This window comes from Mauremys reevesii, linkage group 1, assembly GCF_016161935.1.
Source record: "Mauremys reevesii isolate NIE-2019 linkage group 1, ASM1616193v1, whole genome shotgun sequence".
In the NCBI taxonomy this organism is placed as follows: domain Eukaryota; kingdom Metazoa; phylum Chordata; order Testudines; family Geoemydidae; genus Mauremys; species Mauremys reevesii.
Window position 1 is genome coordinate 66,105,137 of NC_052623.1, and position 19,644 is coordinate 66,124,780.

The 19,644-nt window shown below is 38.4% G+C and overlaps 1 protein-coding gene and 1 long non-coding RNA gene across 16 annotated transcripts in view; one reads left to right on the forward strand and one right to left on the reverse strand.

Annotated features, from left to right (window-relative positions):
• The window catches only part of ENOX1 (ecto-NOX disulfide-thiol exchanger 1), a 521,099-nt gene that overhangs the window by 190,320 nt on the left and 311,135 nt on the right, over window positions 1–19,644 (forward strand). The window lies entirely within an intron of this gene.
• LOC120370505 lies at window positions 692–13,616 on the reverse strand. Its single transcript, XR_005583775.1, has 4 exons — window positions 13,558–13,616; window positions 5,537–5,658; window positions 3,050–3,124; window positions 692–740 (listed from the first exon to the last, which is right to left on the reverse strand). It is a non-coding gene; the product is annotated as an uncharacterized LOC120370505 (long non-coding RNA).

Sequence of the window (19,644 nt, forward strand, 5' to 3'; positions counted from 1 at the left end):
CTCTATTGGAAGGGGGGAAAAAAGACAACTAGATGAAAAATATAGAACAAAGCTTATTTTTAAATGACAACAGTCCACACTACTTTATTCACCAAAATGAAGTCAAATGCTCATTACTTCTGAAAACTGCACATGCTCATTACTTCTGAAAACCAGGTCTTTGGTGTCCCGCGTTGGGTGCTGAAAACCATAGACATAAATATTGATGGATACTTTTTTGAAAACATTGTCTTAACCTCTTCTTTACCTCAGTTTCACCTCTTGTAACTTGGCATATTAATACCTACCACTGAGGGATATAGTGAGGCTTAATTATTAATTAATGTAAAAGGTGGCAAATTAAAAACTAATAATGTGATTTTTTTCCCCACACAGTGTGTAATTAGACTTGGAACTCATTGCCCCAGGATGTTGTTAAGGCTGAGAATTTAGCAAGATTCAAAAACAGATTTATTGTTTATATGTATAATCAGAATATCCAGCTATAGTAATTAATGCTAACAAAAAGACTAGAAGAGATATAAGCCTCATGCATCAGGGTTTTAGCCAATCTTTAACTATTAAAGGTGAGGAGAAGACCTAGTGCATATAAGGGGCAGATTATATATAAATATCTACTGTAGGATACTTTCATCTTCCTCTGAGACATCTGGTGCAGTCTGGACCTCTGGTCTGATCCGAGGTGGCAGTTCCTGTGTTCCTCTATTCTAAAATGATCTGAGAACCTCGGTGGGAAAGTTCTGTGGAAACGTAAAGCATTATTACTGTCCCAGTTGAAGTTTCTGTTTATAAACACACTTTTAACACCCAATTTAAATACCAGATGGCGTCTCTCTCTCTCACACACACACACACACGCTTTTTTAATGGTGAATTTAATATTTGTGGAGATGGTCAGAGTGACAGCACTGGACAGTGAAATGCTTCACCCACAAAACATGTACAACATAGGTGGCTGCAATTGAAGCTCTACTGCCTAACCCCTGTGCCTTACCTCTGACTTGAAAGTAATGCACCTCATTGTTCAGTCCTGGCAGCCTCTGCTAAGCAAATGCTAAGCAATGAATAACTTATTTGACAAGTGTTTTCTGATTCTTTTACTGTTTGCTAGCTATTTGCAAACAAATCATGAAATTTCAAGTGTATTCCTTATTCGTAGGGTTGTTCAGTGAATAATTCTTTTATTATTTGTGAATAGCAAATATCTGCATTTTGTGCTGTCTTGGTTGGTTATGGGGTTGATTTTCTCCAGTTTGTGATTTTTACTGGGAGTATGCAGTTCAAAATTTGCTTTCAGTGAATATTTTTAAGCTTCAAATTGAATTGTTTCCACTGTTCTGCCAGCTCTGTTGCCAGCAAAAGTGCCGCCTAGTGCTAGTTGTGATGGTGTAATTTGTTATGTTCTTAATTATTTGTTTAGGAGTTGGCTTAGAGACCGCCAACTCATTTGACAATAAGACACCAAGTATCTGATGCTTTTGATTACAATTGACCCACAACTGATTTGAACTAGTGAGACCAGATCCTCAGGTTGTCTAAATCTGCTTAGCTAATCATTGATGTCAGTAGAGCTGTGCTGACCTGTATCTGCTGAGGATCTGGCCCATGAGCTGGAGGTGATTCAGGCTATTCCTGAGTTACGTTACTATGTTATTGCATCAGAAATGGATTTTAAGCAGTAGAAATGAGAAAATATTTTATTTTAAACTGTTCTCTTGGATGTGTTCCAACTTTTCCAGGTACAGTAACTGTTGAAGTGTCAACAAAGTCTCAGCATCTAACAGGAGGAAGGAAGGGGCAGGAAAGCGAGGGCATGTCTGCACTGCAGTTAGATACCCACAGGCTGCGGCTGGTCCATACGGGGCCTGGGCTAAGGGGCTGTTTAACTGTGGTGGAGATGTTGGGGCTTGGCCTGGAGCCTGGGCTCTAGGACTCTGCAAGGTATGAAGGTCCCTCAGCTTGAACATCTACACCACAATTAAACAATTAAACCTTAGTCAGCTGGCTTGGCCAGCCGCAGATTTTTAGTACGCTTAGATTGAGAGGAGGATAGACTTGGCAGAATAGGGGGAAGCGAGTAGACATATAGAGAAAGATGATCATTGACATAGATGGAAGGGAAAGAGAGCAATATTGATGTGAATTTGAAAGAGGCTTTATGGGTGATTTTGTACTATGGAAGATGGACTACAACTGTGTGGCTTCCTCATATAAATTTCAAGATATCTAGAACTTGTTAGGCTGCATGATTTACATTATAGCCAGCCTGGTTATATCTATGATACTGTATTCCCCTTATGGCACCTGATACAAAACCCACTGAAGTCAATTGATAGACTCCCATTGACTCCAGTGGGTTTTGTATCATCCCATATTCAAGGTTGTCAATAGATGCTTCTGCATTTTATTTCTTTAAGTTATGATATCCTCTCCAAATGCTAATTCATAATCTATGTATTATTATTTATGATGAGTGCACTCAATAATTCAATTCTCAACATTTAAATCAATGCTTCATAAATGACTCTGCCTTGTCAGCTTTTAAGATCAAGTAACAGATCCAAAATTGACATAATATAATTGAGAACAACAAAATCACATCGGTAGGACTTGACCCTGCAAACACTTACGGGCACAAGTAATTTGACACATGCGTTGCTCCCTTTGAGCTCATTGGGACTAAGTGCTTGTGTACAGTTGCTCATGTGTGTTTGAAGGATGGAGACAATAGTATGTATTTTATGTTTAAATCAAATTATTTTATATTCACCATATGTTCAAATGAAACTAATCTATCTGATGCCTATCTGGATGTTTATTAAAAATATTATGTAACTGTCAAAAAGAGAAAATTGCTATTGAATCAGAGGACTAGCAATGCACAATTTTATGGACAATTTTTCTATCAGGATATTAAGGTAAAACTGTAACTGTGCTTATGGTACCAGATGCAATCTTAGTTTGTATACACAACATGCAATCATCAGACCTTATTAAATATATATAAACTAAATTTGATTAAATTGTAATTTAATTTTAAAATATAAACCTTTCATTGTATGCAATGGCTTTGGTTTTGTAAGAAGGTCAGTCACTTCCTGGGGGATAAATATGCCATGTAATCCTGTGAAGATAAGCAAACCCATATGACTCAATTTTATTGCTCCATCATGAAGTCTTAATATGGACAAATGTCAACTGCTTTCTATGTGAATGTTGTGTCTGCAAGAGGATTTAAGAAATATTACTCCTTGGGAAGATGCTGTGTTCATATATAGCTTTATTGAAAAGAGGAAAAAGAAACTAATAAAATGCCTAAGCATATGTTTTTAATATTTTAAACATTAAAAAATTATCTAAGGTTCTCCTTTAAAACAAAACGTAGAGAACTATCTTGAGGCTATTGTAAGTGTGTTTCTTAAATAATGCACAGATAATCACAGAGGTTTCAATGTCTGAAGTGAGTATAGTTTATGATCTAATGTCTGAAGACCATTAACTAACATCTGCTAGTAGCTGGAAAAAATGGAGAAAAAAGCAAATTTTAACTCTTCAGTTATTAAATAACCCTTCTTCTATAGTACTGTTAGTAATGAAGAGAAAATCTTGGTGAAGTCTAAAGCTACTATTTGTACCTAACTAAAATTAGGTTGTTCTTTGTCATTCATAGTTGACCTAGAGAAATCACTTAGTTTTTCTTATAAATCAGAAAGTGGTTGTTATGCTTTTTTGTCTTGCATCTTTTAAATGGCCTCAGGCAGCCATGAAGGCTTTTAGGCAGGAACAAGTGTGTTTTGGCCTGTGGGCCATCGGCAATGGCTTCTCATGCACTACTTACTCTAATATTGTAATTTTCATTTAATGTGTTGAACATTCTAACTTGGAGCCAGATTCTGATACCCTTACTCATGTTGAGTAGCACCATGTGTTTCAATGGGTCTGTTCTTGGAGCAAAGTACTATTCAGTGTGAGTAAATCATTTGGAATCAGTCCCTTAATGAGAATTTCTGGATATGAGATATGCCAATCCAGGACTTGTTCCGTTTGGTTATATAGCTTTGTTTGGCAAGAGGTTAAGAGTTCACATAAATCAGATGGAAGCTGGAGAGTGCTGCACATATAGGCTGTATTCACAATATATACATGCACTGTCTTCTGTTTTCTATTTATGAGTAATTCTTACACTCACAAGTTTTTCCACTGATCTCATTGGGCTGCTTGCATGAGGAAGCTTTGCCAGATTGCATCCTTTAGAAAGGAAGACTACAGATAGAAGTGCATCATAGTACATTATGGATGACATTTTCAAAATAGGGACATCCTATTGAATTCTGCTGTGTCATCACTTAAATGTTCACTTTTTCATGAGACGTATTCTTGATTAAAATGTAACACAAGCATTTCCTTCAGACCTATGTTATTTCTGTCCTGACCTGGATTTAAACTCAACAGTTTAAAATAAGTTTAAATAAAGATGGTGAAATAACATCAACTGAATTGTTTCAGTAGGGTTACATTTAAAATAAGTAATTTCCTTTTATCTCTGTTCTCCCATCTGTAAAATGAGGATAAATAATATTTACCTATCTCGCAGTGTTGTTATGAACATTAATTCATTATTGTTATAAAGCACTTTGAGAACCTTGGTTGGAAGGCACTATTGAAGTACAAATTGTGGTATTTATTTATTTAATGGTGAAACACTTTCAAAACCCTTTGATTTGCAAAGTGAACATGAATGTTTAAGTTTACTGAGAAGAGCAGAGGTGAAATCATTATTGCATAGCCTTTAGGATTACTAAGTTAAATTGTCCTTAACAAGTGCTATAAGCCAAATGCTTCTCTTGGCTACATGGACTGGTGACTCTGGATATCTCAGATTGTCCCCATGCATCGTTTCTTATGGGTAATTGAGAAATCTGCAGTTGTTCGCGTGATTCACGGTGCTGTGGTCCAAAGAGAAAATGGCTTCTGGGAAAAATGAAAAGAAATGACAATACCTGTACATTTATGTTTACATTATCACAAAAACAGAAGAAGTCAGAACATTTAAAATTCTGTCTGATGTTATGGGCCAGATCCTCAGCTGATGGAAGTAATCAAAATCAATGAAACTACGCTGAGTTAAAATAGCTGGCGCTCCGTCACTCCATCTTAACTGACATGCTTCATGTAAGAAAAAAGTCACCACAGAATGGATTAAAGGGTAGATTGACTTTTTTTATTAAGTTGAAAATCAAGTGAATATATTAAGAATTAGTTTTAAATTAACCTTGGTCAATTAATTTATTAAAATATCCTTTTTGTCTATCTGTGTGTATTTAGTGCTTTTGAAAATTGCTACCTGTACCACCAAGGAAACTGGATTCCTTTTTAAACCACAGCTCTAGTAAAATATGGGCTAAAATATTGTGACCTTCCCTCCACTGTCCTACTAATGTGCCTCAGGCTTAATGGAGAAGGCCTACTCAAAGATGGTTCACTTTTATGTGGACTTGGCCAGTTCTTCATAATCATCAAGCAATCCTTCACTCACTTTTCCTTGGGAATCCCTCCCTCTTCTTAATCCTGCCACCTTCAGTGCTCCTCATACCAACCACCATCCTTCGAGTTGAGTAGGACTGGATGGACTGCCCCTTTGGAGTGCTCCAGTATGTGCTGTGAAATGTATTTTAAAAAACATTAATGTGCAAGCACAAAATACTGTGTTTCTAACTTGACATTTTATATGCATATATAAAATGCCAAGTCAGTAACACACCATATATTTATATATATAAAATCACCAGGCATTGTCAGGCACCACTCCACTTTATGGACCAAAGTTTATTAGAAACAAACATGAGAACTACTGGTTCTGAATTTTATAAGTTTTAAAAAGATATTAGCGACTACAAACTTCTGTTTTTGTGTTTTCAGAGTTGTGTAATTTACCAATGTTATAATCACATTTTTTCGTTATTATGGAGAAGGAGAAAACTGCCCTTGGCCTGTGGTCATACTGAACACAATTTTATGGTGGTATTATAAACCCCTTGGACCTAGGGATTTGTAAATTCAAAGGTACATGCAACTTTGAAATGTACAGTTTCAGCATTGTTGTTATCGTAAATATGGGCCATAAGGCAAACCTCTCCTCTGAACCAGATTGGATCAAGCATCATTGCTGAGACTCATTTACTTTTTCCTCATGTGCTTCCACTGAGCATCTGGTTCTATACTTCACTCTTCTCCGTTTCAAGGTTATGTTTTGTTCCAGTGCTGGAGTTAAGGAATTGTCACATTCCAAGGGGAATCTGTTTTATTATTTAATCTATCTTGCTGTAGGTTGCTGCAGCAAGTAGCTTCAGTAATCCATACTGATGAGTTGTCCCCTCTCAACATATGGCTGACAGGTAGACTTACGAATGAGGAAAAAAAAATCTGCCACAAGGGATCACTGCTGCTAATGCACGTAGGAACTCATTTCTGCCCTGCTTCATTAAAGAGCAGATGCTGACATGTAACTTGCCTCAGAAGAGCTTTTATTCTTCAGAAGATACCTAAGAAGAGGATGAAACAGAGAAATAAGAGGGCTTTTACTAACTTCTCTGCCTACAATGGCCAGCTACCCAGATAACGAAGGTCCTGCATGCCTAAAATTCTTGAGGTTAGACTTTATCATTATATAACAATAAAGCTTTGGCTAATGCACTTTTCAGACAGAGTTTTCAGGGCTGTAGCAGAAAAAGGAATTGTTAACCTATCTGGTAAATAGGTTTCTGTGAGAGTAATGAGTATAATCTCTCCAGTAATTCATACACCTGACCACTTACTGTTATACCATGTAGCTGAATGATGATAATGGTTTCTGTTACTGTGTTAATTCTGGGTCTCTCTCTCCCGTGGTCCCCGTGTGCACTAGCAGCAGGGACCTCTTTTGGTGATAGATACTTCTCCCTTCTGCTTGTCTGTCTGCTTGTCAATCACATGTAAACGGAGGCATGAATCTTGTTAGCATGGATTAATGGAGACCCTATTACGTTTTGCAGGTAGGGTTCTTCTTGAAGTTCTGGTGCTTGTTTAATATGTAAATGTTATGAGATATGATTGTATATGAATCTCTAAAAAGCCTCATTTTGTAGCTTCCCTAAGTCACTCAAAAATACATGAGGATTTCTTGTTTTGTTTTGGCATACAGTATGTGAGTGGTTCCTTTAGTCCCACCAGAATAAACAGAAAAAAGCTCTTCTCTGCTATCTGGTGATAATTTTCTTAAGGTCAGTGTTGTCAATTCCTTTTACAAGAAATGCTGCCAGTCAATTACTGCCCAAAAATGCCATGAAGATACTGCTTTTCATTTCATTCCCAGGAGCCAGAGCAATGGAACTTTCCATGTCCAGCTCCCCCTCAAAACCACCTTTCATTCACTGGTTTCTATGCATTGAGCAAATGTTGTTTTCTTAAAAGAGATATCACCATCCAAATCATCTCTGTCCAGGCAATTGTCCTCTCTCCTTCAGATTAGTTAAGAAAACCCTTGCAGATGTATGGTGTAGGTTCTCAACATGACAAAGTTTGTTAATTACTGATGTGGAAATTCCTTCCCTTGTTTAAAAAAAAAGAATTTGAGATTCATACAAGGCAAAGAGGATATAACTTACTAAGTAATTACTTCATCTTTGACACTTAGAGGTCGCATGTCATTGTCAATGTTTGGGCAGGAAAAATGAACAGACTAACATCACTTAGGGAAAGGAACATTTTAATTTGGATTAAACAAGTATTCGTCTCCCTGAACTGGTCAAAGGTCAAAAAGAAATTCTTTTTTTGCTCCTGATCTACTAATTACGTGTATAGGCAAACCCAAATAAGCATTCTCTACGTGCTTGATCATTAAAGAACGGAATATGACTGATTGAAATTACTGTATTTTCATCAAAGATTTCTGTGGGTCAGATTAGCTGGCAGGCTTTATTGGCTAAAAGAGAGGAGGTCAATGGATGTCAACAGTTAAGAAATGTGTAGTTCTGTTGGAGGAGGCATCCTTTCTTGAAAGTCTTTTGGACATAAAAAAATGAATTTCTCTTTTCTTATTTTCTTTTCTTATTGCTAGCATCTCTTCAAGCCCTGGCACAGCATGGACATTAATTCTAAAATACTGTAGTTTCTTGTCAATTTTTATCCTTTCAACCACCAAGAAACACTGTCTGAGGTGCACACTTTGAGTCCCTCTCTCAGAAAAGAAAGCACAGCAGATCATGATGGCAACATTTAATTTTCACAGATTGCGTTTCATTTTAGGACTTTATTGTCTACAGTAGGGCTTCGGTTTTCCTCAATGTGAGCAGAGATGCAATCACTTTCTTACTGTAATAACTGTCTTCTGTCCCCTCCCCTGGCCTCACAGAAAAGTAGATGAGAATGGAATAGTGAGGAGAAATATGACAAAAAGAGTATTTCTGAGGGTCAGTTTCATGGATAGAAATAACAGTAAATGACATCTAAGGGTCAGCAGCACAGGAGAATCATTTAGGGAAAGAGGAACATCTCCATTTACTATTTTAAAAGGGACAGAGAAATAACTTCGGAGCATCCTTTTTTCCTGTTGTAAAAGGTATTTTTCTAACTCTTGATTTCATTTTTTTTTTTAAATGGTTATACACTCAATTTTGAAAGCCCCAGTAAAGCACAGAAAAATTACAGGTGTCAGACACCAAATCCTATTTTCCAGGTACAGAAAAGAAACCCCTGTAATACAAAAGAATTTCAGAAGGATGAGGCTGTAATTGGCAATTTAAAAAAAAAAGATAAACACATAAGTTAGTTGACTATTGCCAGTTTCCTTATCAACCAACTTTATATGTGGCATGGAAGTAGGACCAGAAAGCCAAGGACATGCTGTAAGGCTCACTTTCCCAAGCCATTTTAACCGTATTATTTCCATGTTGGCATGAGTAAATTCACTAGTACATCAGAATAGTACAAAGACTGGCCCTAATTCTTGATTGAGGGTAAATAGTTGGCTTAGTTGTATCAGTGGCTTTGAAGGTCCAAATGAGTCAGATGCACCTCTCTGATTCTCCAGCACTCACACAGATCAGGTATTGCAGTCTGGCATGTGGCCATAAGTGGAAACCAAGGTGTGGTGTAGGAGGCCACACCCATCCTCCTCTGTGTGTTCCTTAGCCTCCTCTGGCTCCCAGGGACTTTGGAGACCTAAAGCTGGTTGTCATGTCAGCAATGCTAGGGAAACACACTGATCACCAAAAGGAAAAAAATAATCTCAATGTTACCTGTGTTGAACAAGCCAGCAGATTTAGCCATCACAAAAACTGATCAGATCTGTAAGAGCAAACACCAGTTTGACCACAGCTGAGTCATCCATCCCATGCCCATCGGAAAAGTCCATTTCAATTTGCACATGAGAGATACCAATTTTCCAGCCTGGAGGTTCTATATGGAACATCAGAGTGCTGCTTTGGTGACCTGCTGGGTTGTAAAAATAGCCGTGAATAGTTTCCTGCAGAGATAGTGAGTTAGTGGATAGTTGCTAGACAGTCATTAAAACGTAGTACTGCCGTAAAATAGAAATATTCAGCAATGTTGCCCTGTATAATCCATTAACTATTACATGTGCAATAATGATATGGTTTTTATTGGTGCATGGAGCATTTCCTGGCAGTGCATGGAGAGCTGGCAAAGCAAGCATGTCTGTCCCTTTGTTTGCAGCCGCTTAATTGCATTAAAGGACAGCTAGCAATACATTACTTTCCTAATGTTTTTTCTCTGTGAGCAATTTCTGAGTGGGCACAAGGATTCCTTGGGGTTGTGAATGGGAGAGCAAGTAAACCATGAAATAGTCGCTGTTAAAATGTGATCCATATCTTTGAGAAAACCTGTGCTGGAATATAATCTTACTTGTTCCCTCACCTTTCTGCCTGCTAGTCCATGTAGTTTGCAGCACAATCTGGAAAAGTAAGCTATTTGTACAGGAACACAGGAATTGGCATACTAGATCACTCAGCAGTCCATCTAGTCCCATATCCTATCTTTGACAGTGTCTGCTCTCAGATGCTTCAGAGGAAGGTGTGAGCACTGTGTAGTAGGTAGATGAGGGGTGGAGCAGACCACTTCACGACATTAGGTCTCATCCTGGTCTCTAATAGTCAGAGATTGGCCTAAGCCCCAAAGCATGATGCTTAATATCATTTCCACAAACTTTATCATTAATTAATTATAATTGTATATTCTTTATATCCATATAAATGTCCAATCCCTTTTTGAATCTTGCTAAATTTTTGGCCTCAATGACTTCCTGTGGCAATGAGTTCCACCGTTTAATCACATGTTGTGAGAAAAAGAATTCCCTTCTATGAGTTTTGATTTTCCCACCTTTATAATTGAATTGAATGTCCTCTTGTCCTTATATTATGAGATAGGGAGAACAGAAGCTCCTGATCTACCTTCTCTAGACCATTCATTATTTTGTGTATGTTTATGTCTTCTCTCATTCATCTCCTTCCTAGGGTAAACAATTTCAGACCTTTTGATCTCTCTTCATATGTGTTTTTTCCAGAGCCTTGAGTTCAGCAATATGCATTTTGAGAGTAGGTGACTGCGCACACAATTCCAGATGAGTCTGCACCATTGATTTACATAAAGTCAGGATAATATTATTGTATCATTAACCATTCCATTTCTTATATATCCTGACATCTTTGTTCCTTTTTTTGACCACAGGCATACATTGAACAGAGGTTTTCATTCAGCTGTTTTCAGTGACACCCAGGTCCCTTTCCTGAGTTGATACAGTTAATTTTGAACCCTGCAATGTGTACATTGTTCCTTGCAATGTGCATTATGTTTATTTATCAACATTGAATTTCATTTACTGTTGTGTTGCCCATTCACCTACTTGTTTAGATTTCTCTGAAGTTTCTCACAGTCCTCTCTGGTCCTAAATATCTTTGTGTCATTGGCAAATTTTGCTACCTCAGTACTCACCCATCTTTCCAGATCATTAATAAACACATTAAACATAGGACCTAGTACAGAACCTTGAGGCTTTAACGCTGCAGTTAATCTTTTGCCATGAGGAAAATTCACCATTTAATCCTGCTCTTTGTTTTCTGTCTCCCAGCCCATATTTGCTCCACGACAATACTTTGCCTTTCACTCTGTGACTACTTAGCTTTTGTAGTGGTCTTTTCCGTGGAACCTTGTGAAAGGCCTTTTGGAAGCTTAATATTTTTATGTCAGGTGGTTCTCTTTTATGTTTTGACACATCCAAAGAATTTTAAGGCATTAGTGAGACACAGTTTTCCTAAACTGTGCTGGTTTAGTCTGTCATATCAGTCTTCAAAGTGTTTTGTCGATGTTTTTTTAATTATTGTTTAAACCAGGTTGCAAGGTACCAGTTTACTGGCCTGTAGTTCCCCAGATCACCCCTAGAGCCTTTTTCAATTATTGGTACAATGTTTGGTACTCTTGAAAAGTGTTTGCATAGTTTTGTTAGCAGCTCAGCTACTTCACACTCGAGTTTCCTCAGAACTCTTGGATGTACCATCTGGACATGATGACTGATCATTTTTCTCCAGCTTGTCTTCTTCTGTCACCTCAGTTTCCTAGAATACCTCATATTTATTGCCAGAAAAGAGCAGGACCAGTGTAGGAATCTCCCCAACAACTGCAAAGGTGAAGAATCATATAAAACAATAATCTAGCTTCTCAGCCATGTCCTTATTTTCCTCAATTGCTCCCTTTAACTTCTGGTGATCCAGCAGGCCTGTCGTTTCCTTTGCAGGCTTCCTGCTTCTGATACAGATAAAAAAAGATTCTTGTTTGTTTTTACACCAATAGGTGTTTGCTCTTCATAATCCATTTTGGCCCTTTTAATTTCCCACTTACAAATTGCTTGCTGTAATTTATACTCTTCTTTACTGGCTTCAATATGGTCAGATTGCCATTTTTTGAAGGATTTCTGTTTAACTTGAATAGCCTTTCAAAACTCACCATGTAGCCATACTGATTTACTCCCTGCCTTCCTGGTTTGGGGGTTGGATTAGATGACCTCCTGAGGTCCCTTCCAGCCCTGATATTCTATGATTCCCTTTTTGTTCAGCAGCACACATGCCTTCTGAGACTCTATTTTCTTAAAGGATTTTATTTCCTTTCCTTTTGAGTCTTTTTGACCAACCTATGCATTTTATTGAAATCTCCTTTTCTGAAGTTCGGTCTCTGTCACCTTTTGGTGCACCTACCTGCTCTTTGGATGTTGAAACTAATTATATTGTGGTCACTATTACTTAGTGTCTCAGCTAATGCCACGTCTTGAATTAGGTTCTCTGTTACTTAAGACGAGCCTGTCCTCTTGTGTGTTCTAGAGCTAGCTGTGCCAAGAAGCAGTCACTTAATGTATTGAAAAATATTTTTTCTAGACTTTATCCCTTTGGGCCATTTGACTAGTTTGTATGTGGGTTATTGAAGTCCACCATTGTTACCATTTTGTTAGATTTTTCTGCCTCTTTCATGTTTCTCTCAATATTGTTCTTTCAATTTCTTTTTCTTGATCCAGTGTAGCTCTACTGATATGTCTACATTGTTACAGCTTGAGATATTAAAGAAAACTTGAAAAGTTGCGATCACTTTTTTATTTGCTGGGGAAGGAAAAATATTATCAGTTGAAACTGTGTGTGTGTGTGTGTGAGAGAGAGAGAGAGAGAGAGAGAGAGAGATTACCCCCCCCCCAAAAAAAGGTGGGGAAATTAATCACAGTCCTGAAGGGTGGTAGGTTTGAAAAAAACTATTTGACATAGTTGTCATTTCCCAATAAACACTTCTTTAGTAGCCCTTTACTTTAGCTCTGAATATTCTTTCCCAGTCACAGTCCTCATTAGTGTTTCCCACACCCTCTTTCCTAAGGCCCATTTCTTGCTCTTTCATATCATGGAGACTTTGCTTAGGGGGTTAAATCATCTCTGATTGGAGTCAATGGGAGTTTTGCAATTGACTTCACTGTATGCATGATTCAGCTTTAAGTGCTTAAGTGCTACTTGTGATGGTCCCTAGATGTCCCCAGATTTGAGGCACCTCACCACGACCTGCCCTTATCATGAAGAAGTCTTGTCTGTTCCTGCTGTGGATCAAGTCCCTGAAACCACCAGCCTCTGGCAACACAAGCCCTACCTTCCAGACTTTCTCAGGCCTCACTCTCTCTGTTCTAGTTAGCAATAGGTATACACCAATCCCCAAGTTCTCAGAGCATTCCCTGTAGTACCCAGCCCCTAATCCACTGAACACTCACAGAATTACAAGGTCTGCTGTTCCCAAAGGAACTGTACACATCATCTTGAAAGATTCAGCTCGGGACCACCACTTTGCTTAGTACCACATCACTTAGATTTATTTTTGTGTTAACTGTACATATGTTTATCATCAAAGAATAGAGGGATTCAAGTGAGAATGAGTAAGAATATTGGAAATGAATGGTTACATACAAAATGAAATCATAATATGCTTTTTAGAGACTAAACTTTACTAACAAGTTATCCTCCTGTCTAAAGAAGCTTATCTCACCCAAAGTTCTCGACAGCAGCTTTCAGCCAAGCCAGCCTGAGACTCCTCTTTCATGAAGTTTGAAATATTTATACACAGAAGTAAACAAAGTGATTAACAGATCATAATGGTCAAGCATAATCAAACAAGATTCTACAGGATAAAAAACAGTTAAAATGTAAATTAGAAAAGACAAAGGAGGAGATGGCTACTTATTGGCAGAGTTGATTAAAAGTTTCAGACAGAGACACATAGTCTGAGAGTTAAGTTTCAGTTCATAAAGAGTTCAGACTCAACATTCCTCCATTTGTAGCTTTGGGATAACTATTTAGCATTATCTTCATAAAGAAAATAAAAAAAAAAAATAAATAAAAAAAAAACACATGTTAAAAAAAAAAAGGTCCTCTTTTTTTTTCGTCAATTTAAGTCTGATGTCTGAAAGAGGTAAGCTGGTCCACTGGTCAGAGGCAGTGTCCCTGAGGCCACTTTAACCCTGTTTCCTGACAGTATTTAAACAAAACCAGTAACATAACTGTCCCGGATGGTCTTTACAGTGTACAACTTCCTCTAGACATTTCCTGTCTGTACTGGAGTTTCCTTCATTCCATAACTTATTTACAATCCCCAGCGGACTCTCAAGAGGGAAGTAAACAAAGATTAACACAGATCATAATGGTCAAGCATATCAAAACAAGATTCTACAGGATAAAACAGGTTAAAATGTAAATTAGAAAAGGATTAAAAAGTTCAGAGAGACATGTAGTCTGAGTTAAGTTTCAGTTCATAAAGAGTTCAGACTCAACAAAGTAAACTCACTGTCCATTTACTTCTCAGGTGAAACATGCTGGGTGTCTTCTTTGTTCCATAAATATACTAGAGCAAACTTTTCATGTGCATTTTAAGATAGGCTTCTTCCTGCCCCAGATCCTCCATCAGTTTACTCCTTCCTGGTACTTTTCTCTCTCTGAAGTTTTCACACTCCTTCATTAGCATTCGGTTCAGACTGGTGAGTGGTGACCCATTGTGAACTATACGGTTCTTAATTTACATGTAAACAGAGAGAGAGATAAATGTTGCTTGTCTGACAGCACACCTGTTTTTCACCTTTGCTGATGAACAGTCCCTAGATACAGAACATAATAGAATCATAGACTTTAAGGTCAGAAGGGACCATTATGATCATCTAGTCTGACCTCCTGCACAATGCAGGCTACAGAATCTCACCCACCCACTCACTCCTGTATCAAACCTGTGTCTGAGCCATTAAAGTCCTCAAAACTTCAAAGCCTTGAAGTTCTGGTTTAAAGACTTCAAGGTGCAGAGAATCTTCCAGCAAGTGACCCGTGCTGCAGAGGAAGGTGAAAAACCCGCAGGGCCTCTGCCAATCTGCCCCGGAGGAAAATTCCTTCCCGACCCCAAATATGGCGATCAGCTAAACCCTGAGCATGTGGGCAAGACTCACCAACCAGACACCCAGGAAAGAATTCTCTGTAGTAACTCAGATCCCACCCCATCTAACATCCCATCACAAGCCATTGGGCATATTTACCGCTAATAGTCAAAGACCAATCTCATTATATCATACCCTCCATAAGCTTATCAAACTTAGTCTTGAAGCCAGATATGTCTTTTGCCTCCACTACTCCCCTTGGAAGGCTGTTCCAGAACTTCACTTCTCTGATGGCTAGAAACCTTTGTCTAATTTCAAGTTGTTCAGTGTACATACATAATTCCTTACACAACTTCTGTGTATGTGTTTCACAATGAAATTGATGACCAGTGTGACACCAGTTTTGATTTGAGACCTCACGTGACATTCTCTGGTGAACTAGAATGTACATGCCAGACTCAGGAGATTCCTGTTACCCTTATGCACCCCATCTGTGCCCCTTGCTAGTTGGCACAACCTGGTTTCTGATTCGCACTACTCCAGTCCAAAGGATTATTATCCTCTTCTTTGAATGGAAAGATGCATCCTTAGTAGTTTTCTCCATCTCTATTTAGGGATAAGGCTTGTTTTACTGAAGAAAATAAATAAAGACCATAGGGAAAGAATTTTTCTTCCTGTGTGATGCAGGAATGAAACCTGGTCACCTGATATACCTTTTTTTTGAGTTGTTCTTTTGTTCATATATAATATAAACATTGGGCATAGGGTTATTTTCAAACCAGCTTTATAAAAAGGCAAGATGTTTGATAAAAAGATAGAATATTAATAGAGAAAATCATCCACCTATTCATTTACAAATTCTTTATTAAAATGACTATAGCTTTTTTAAAAAATAGTTTTTGAAGTCCTTGAATTTACCTTCTTACTTTAAATATAGTTTCTTGTCCCTTAGTGCCCATTCTTATAGCTTTAAGGCAAGTGGGGTGAAAAATTATCAGGAATGAGGAAGGAGGCCATGTGCAAAATGTCACCTCTGGTATTTAAACATAAGTTAATCTTGCTTTGATGCTATTAACATTTGCTAGTTATTTTGGAGAGGTAATTTGCACTGCTGTATGGTAGTGTAGATATCATTTGGTTTTGGGCCAGTTCCACCTACAAGCAAGTTTCACTGTCTTCACATTGCCAATTTAGACCTCACCTTGTATGGCTTTTCCCAAATAGCAGAACACATGTATGCTGCCACTTGTAGGCAATTTTATAAAATAAAAAGTCACATGAGTGTATAGGTTGGAAGAATGGCAGTCCTAGTTAATTGTTTAAAGAACAGGTACAGTTGTGGGCAGAGGCAGTGCATGTAGGGTATCCTGATTTTATAGGCGCAGTTCTGATATTTGGGGCTTTGTCCTATATAGGCAACTATTAGCCTTCAGCCCCTTCCCAATTTTTCACACTCGCTACCTGGTCACCCTAAGTGCATGCTTCCCATCACTGCCTCATCAATGTACTAAAGCTTTACCTAAGGACATTACCTCTATGGCTAAAGGGTAATTTCTACTGAGACTGCCAGTTGCAGTTATGGTATTTTGGTATGGTATATTCTTGTAATGTGGACATTAGTCAAGTAGGAACTGGATATAGATCACCAAATAACTTTTGATCACTACTGATTTTGAATGTATTTGTCTTATGGAGAACAAGCTGTCTAACCAGTTACCACTTCCTGAGTCATCCATTCCTAAGAGAGACAGTTTCCATTTATATCCAGTCTCACATTATATCTATTATATAAACCTTACAGATATGCCATATGTATCTAAAGGTAGAATTTTCCCCTTCCAATAAAGAAACTGGTGGAGCTTGTCAATGCTAGGTTTACAGGGCTTTCCCTTCAGGGCACACTATATATATCCTCCTTCCCCTCCAGTAATGATAGCTTTGGCAACACTCTCAGACTTCATTCCCCAAAAATAACATGTTTATTTTTTTAAAGCTAAAACTCAGCAGCTTTTGTTTTTGCCCCGTGTCTTAAAAAACAAAACTGAATTCAGGATCAAGTCTGATACATTATTTGCAATGTATCATTCCAAACACTGGGGTCAAACATCACCAACCGGGATTATTTGTCTTGAAAACTCTGGTAGTTTTATTTCAGAAAAAAAAATTAATTTCATTCTGCTAGAGTTGTCTTGTGCTATTTTACTTAGCTTCGTGTACAAGTACACTAGTAAAAACATGTACATTTACTTAGCGATTCAGTCTATGAGTGAAGGTGGGTGAATGTGTGTGTTTTGCTGGGGGTGTGCTGTTGATTTATGTGGGGATTGTTTCATGCTGGGAGAGTTGTTTGTTTGTGCAAGTGGTGTATGGGGGCGTTGTGCAGTGGGGAGGGGCTCTGAGTGTTTGGGTTATTGCATGAGCTCTTAAACTTTAAGGTTAGAAGGAACAATCATGATCATCTAGTCTGGTTTGAAGAACTGTGGTAGTTGGGCCCACTAATTCACCATTTGTGCAGCCCCCTTCCATACAACCAATGAAATTGCTGCATACAAAATAGCTGTAGAGGAAGGGAGGTGATTGGTGGAGACAGTTACTTCTGGGATCACAGTGGTCTAGAACTCTTGGCATGACATAGATACATGCTTTGTTGTTGCATGGATGTAATTCTTAAAGTCAAAATGGCTGAGAATGTAAACATTGTACTGTAAAAATACTGCACATCCCAGTGATGACTGAACTTGGTGATATTCTGAGCGTAAAGAGCTCTCAACCTTGCTTGTAGCCACTTCCATCGCATCACACTGACTTGACAAACATTCTAGGCTACAGAGTGACACTAGGGTTGCCAACTTTCTAATGTCTGAAAACTAGGGCTGTCAAACGATTAAAAAAATTAATCGATATTAATCGTGTGGTTAAACAATAATAGAATACTATTTATATAAATATTTTTGGATGTTTTCCACATTTTCAAATATATTGATTTCAATTACAACACAGAATAAAAAGTGTACAGTGCTCACTTTATTTTTTTATAAATATTTGCACTGTAATATTAAAAGAAATTGTATTTTTCAATTCAATTAATACAAGTACTGTAGTGCAATCTCTTTATCATGAAAGCTGAATTTACAAATGTAGAATTATGTGCAGAAAATAACTGCATTCAAAAATAAAACAATGTAAAACTTTAGACATGCGTCCATGCTGATGATGGGTTGTGCTCGATAACGATACAAGGCGGTGTGGACCAACGCATGTTCATTTTCATCATCTTGAGTCAGATGCCAGCAGCAGAAGGTTGATTTTATTTTTTGGTGGTTTGGGTTCTGTAGTTTCTGCATCAGAGTGTTGATCTTTTAAAACATCTGAAAGCATGCTCCACACCCCATCCCAATCAGATTTTGGAAGGCACATCAGATTCTTAAATCTTGGGTTCAGTGCTGTAGCTATCTTTAGAAATCTCACATTGGTACATTTTTTGCGTTTTGTCAAATCTGCTGTGAAAGTGTTCTTAAAATCAACAATATATGCTGGGTCATCATCCGAGACTGCTATAACATGAAATATATGGCAGAATGCAGGTAAAACACAGAGCAGGAGACATATAATTCTCCCCCAAGGAGTTCAGTCACAAATTTAATTAATGCATTATTTTTTAAACGAGCATCATCAGCATGAAAGCACTTCCTCTGGAATGGTGGCCAAAGCATGCAGGGGCATATGAATGTGTAGCATACCTGGCATGTAAATACCTTGCAATGCCGGCTACAAAAGTGCCATGTGAATGTCTAAAGTTTGACATTGTTTAATAATAATCGACATTTTAAAGTTGCACTTTCACAATAAAGAGATTGCGTTACGGTACTTGCATGAGGTGAATTGAAAAATATTATTTCTTTTGTTTATTACTTTTACAGTACAAATATTTGTAATAAAAATAATATAAAGTGAGTACTGTACACTTTGTGTTTTGTATTGTAATTGAAATCAATATATTTGAAAATGTAGAAAAGCATCCAAAATATTTAATACATTTCAATTGGTATTCTATTGTTCAACAGTGCAATTAAAACTGCAGTTAATTGCAATTCATTTTTAATCACAATTAATTTTTTTGAGTTAATTGTGTGAGTTAACTGCTATTAATCAACAGCCCTACTGAAAATCAGACCGCCTTACCTCCCTGAGGCCCTTCCCCCGGCTCCGCCTCTCCCCCAAGGCCCCACCCCGCTCCACCTCTCCCACAAGGTCCCACTCCGCTCCACCTCTTCCCCAAGGCCCCACCCCGCTCCAACTCTTCCCTCGAGGTCTTGCCCCCCCACTCGCTCCTCTATCCCCCTCCCCGCTGCTCTCTCCAGCATGAGCAGCCTCAAGGGAATTGCAAACTCCAGCTCCAGCAGGCCGCCTGAGAGTGCAGGTCAGAAGAGCTCTGCGGCTGCATGGGAGCAGCCAGGCAACCCCACTGGTGAGCTAGGATATTTCCCGCCCTGGCTACAAAGGCCATCCAGCGGGAGAGGAGGGGAGGGGGACGGACGAGGACGACTGGACTTCTTGGACTCGGTCCCTCTCGTCTCGTCACACGCCGGCGGGAGTTCTCTGGGGCGGCGGGCCCTTGGGCCCCTTGCGCCGAGGAGGGGGGCTGTCGGGGTTCTCTGCTCTGTGTCCCCATTAGGCTCCCTTCTTATCTTCCCTGACACCACTCCTGTCCCTGTTCT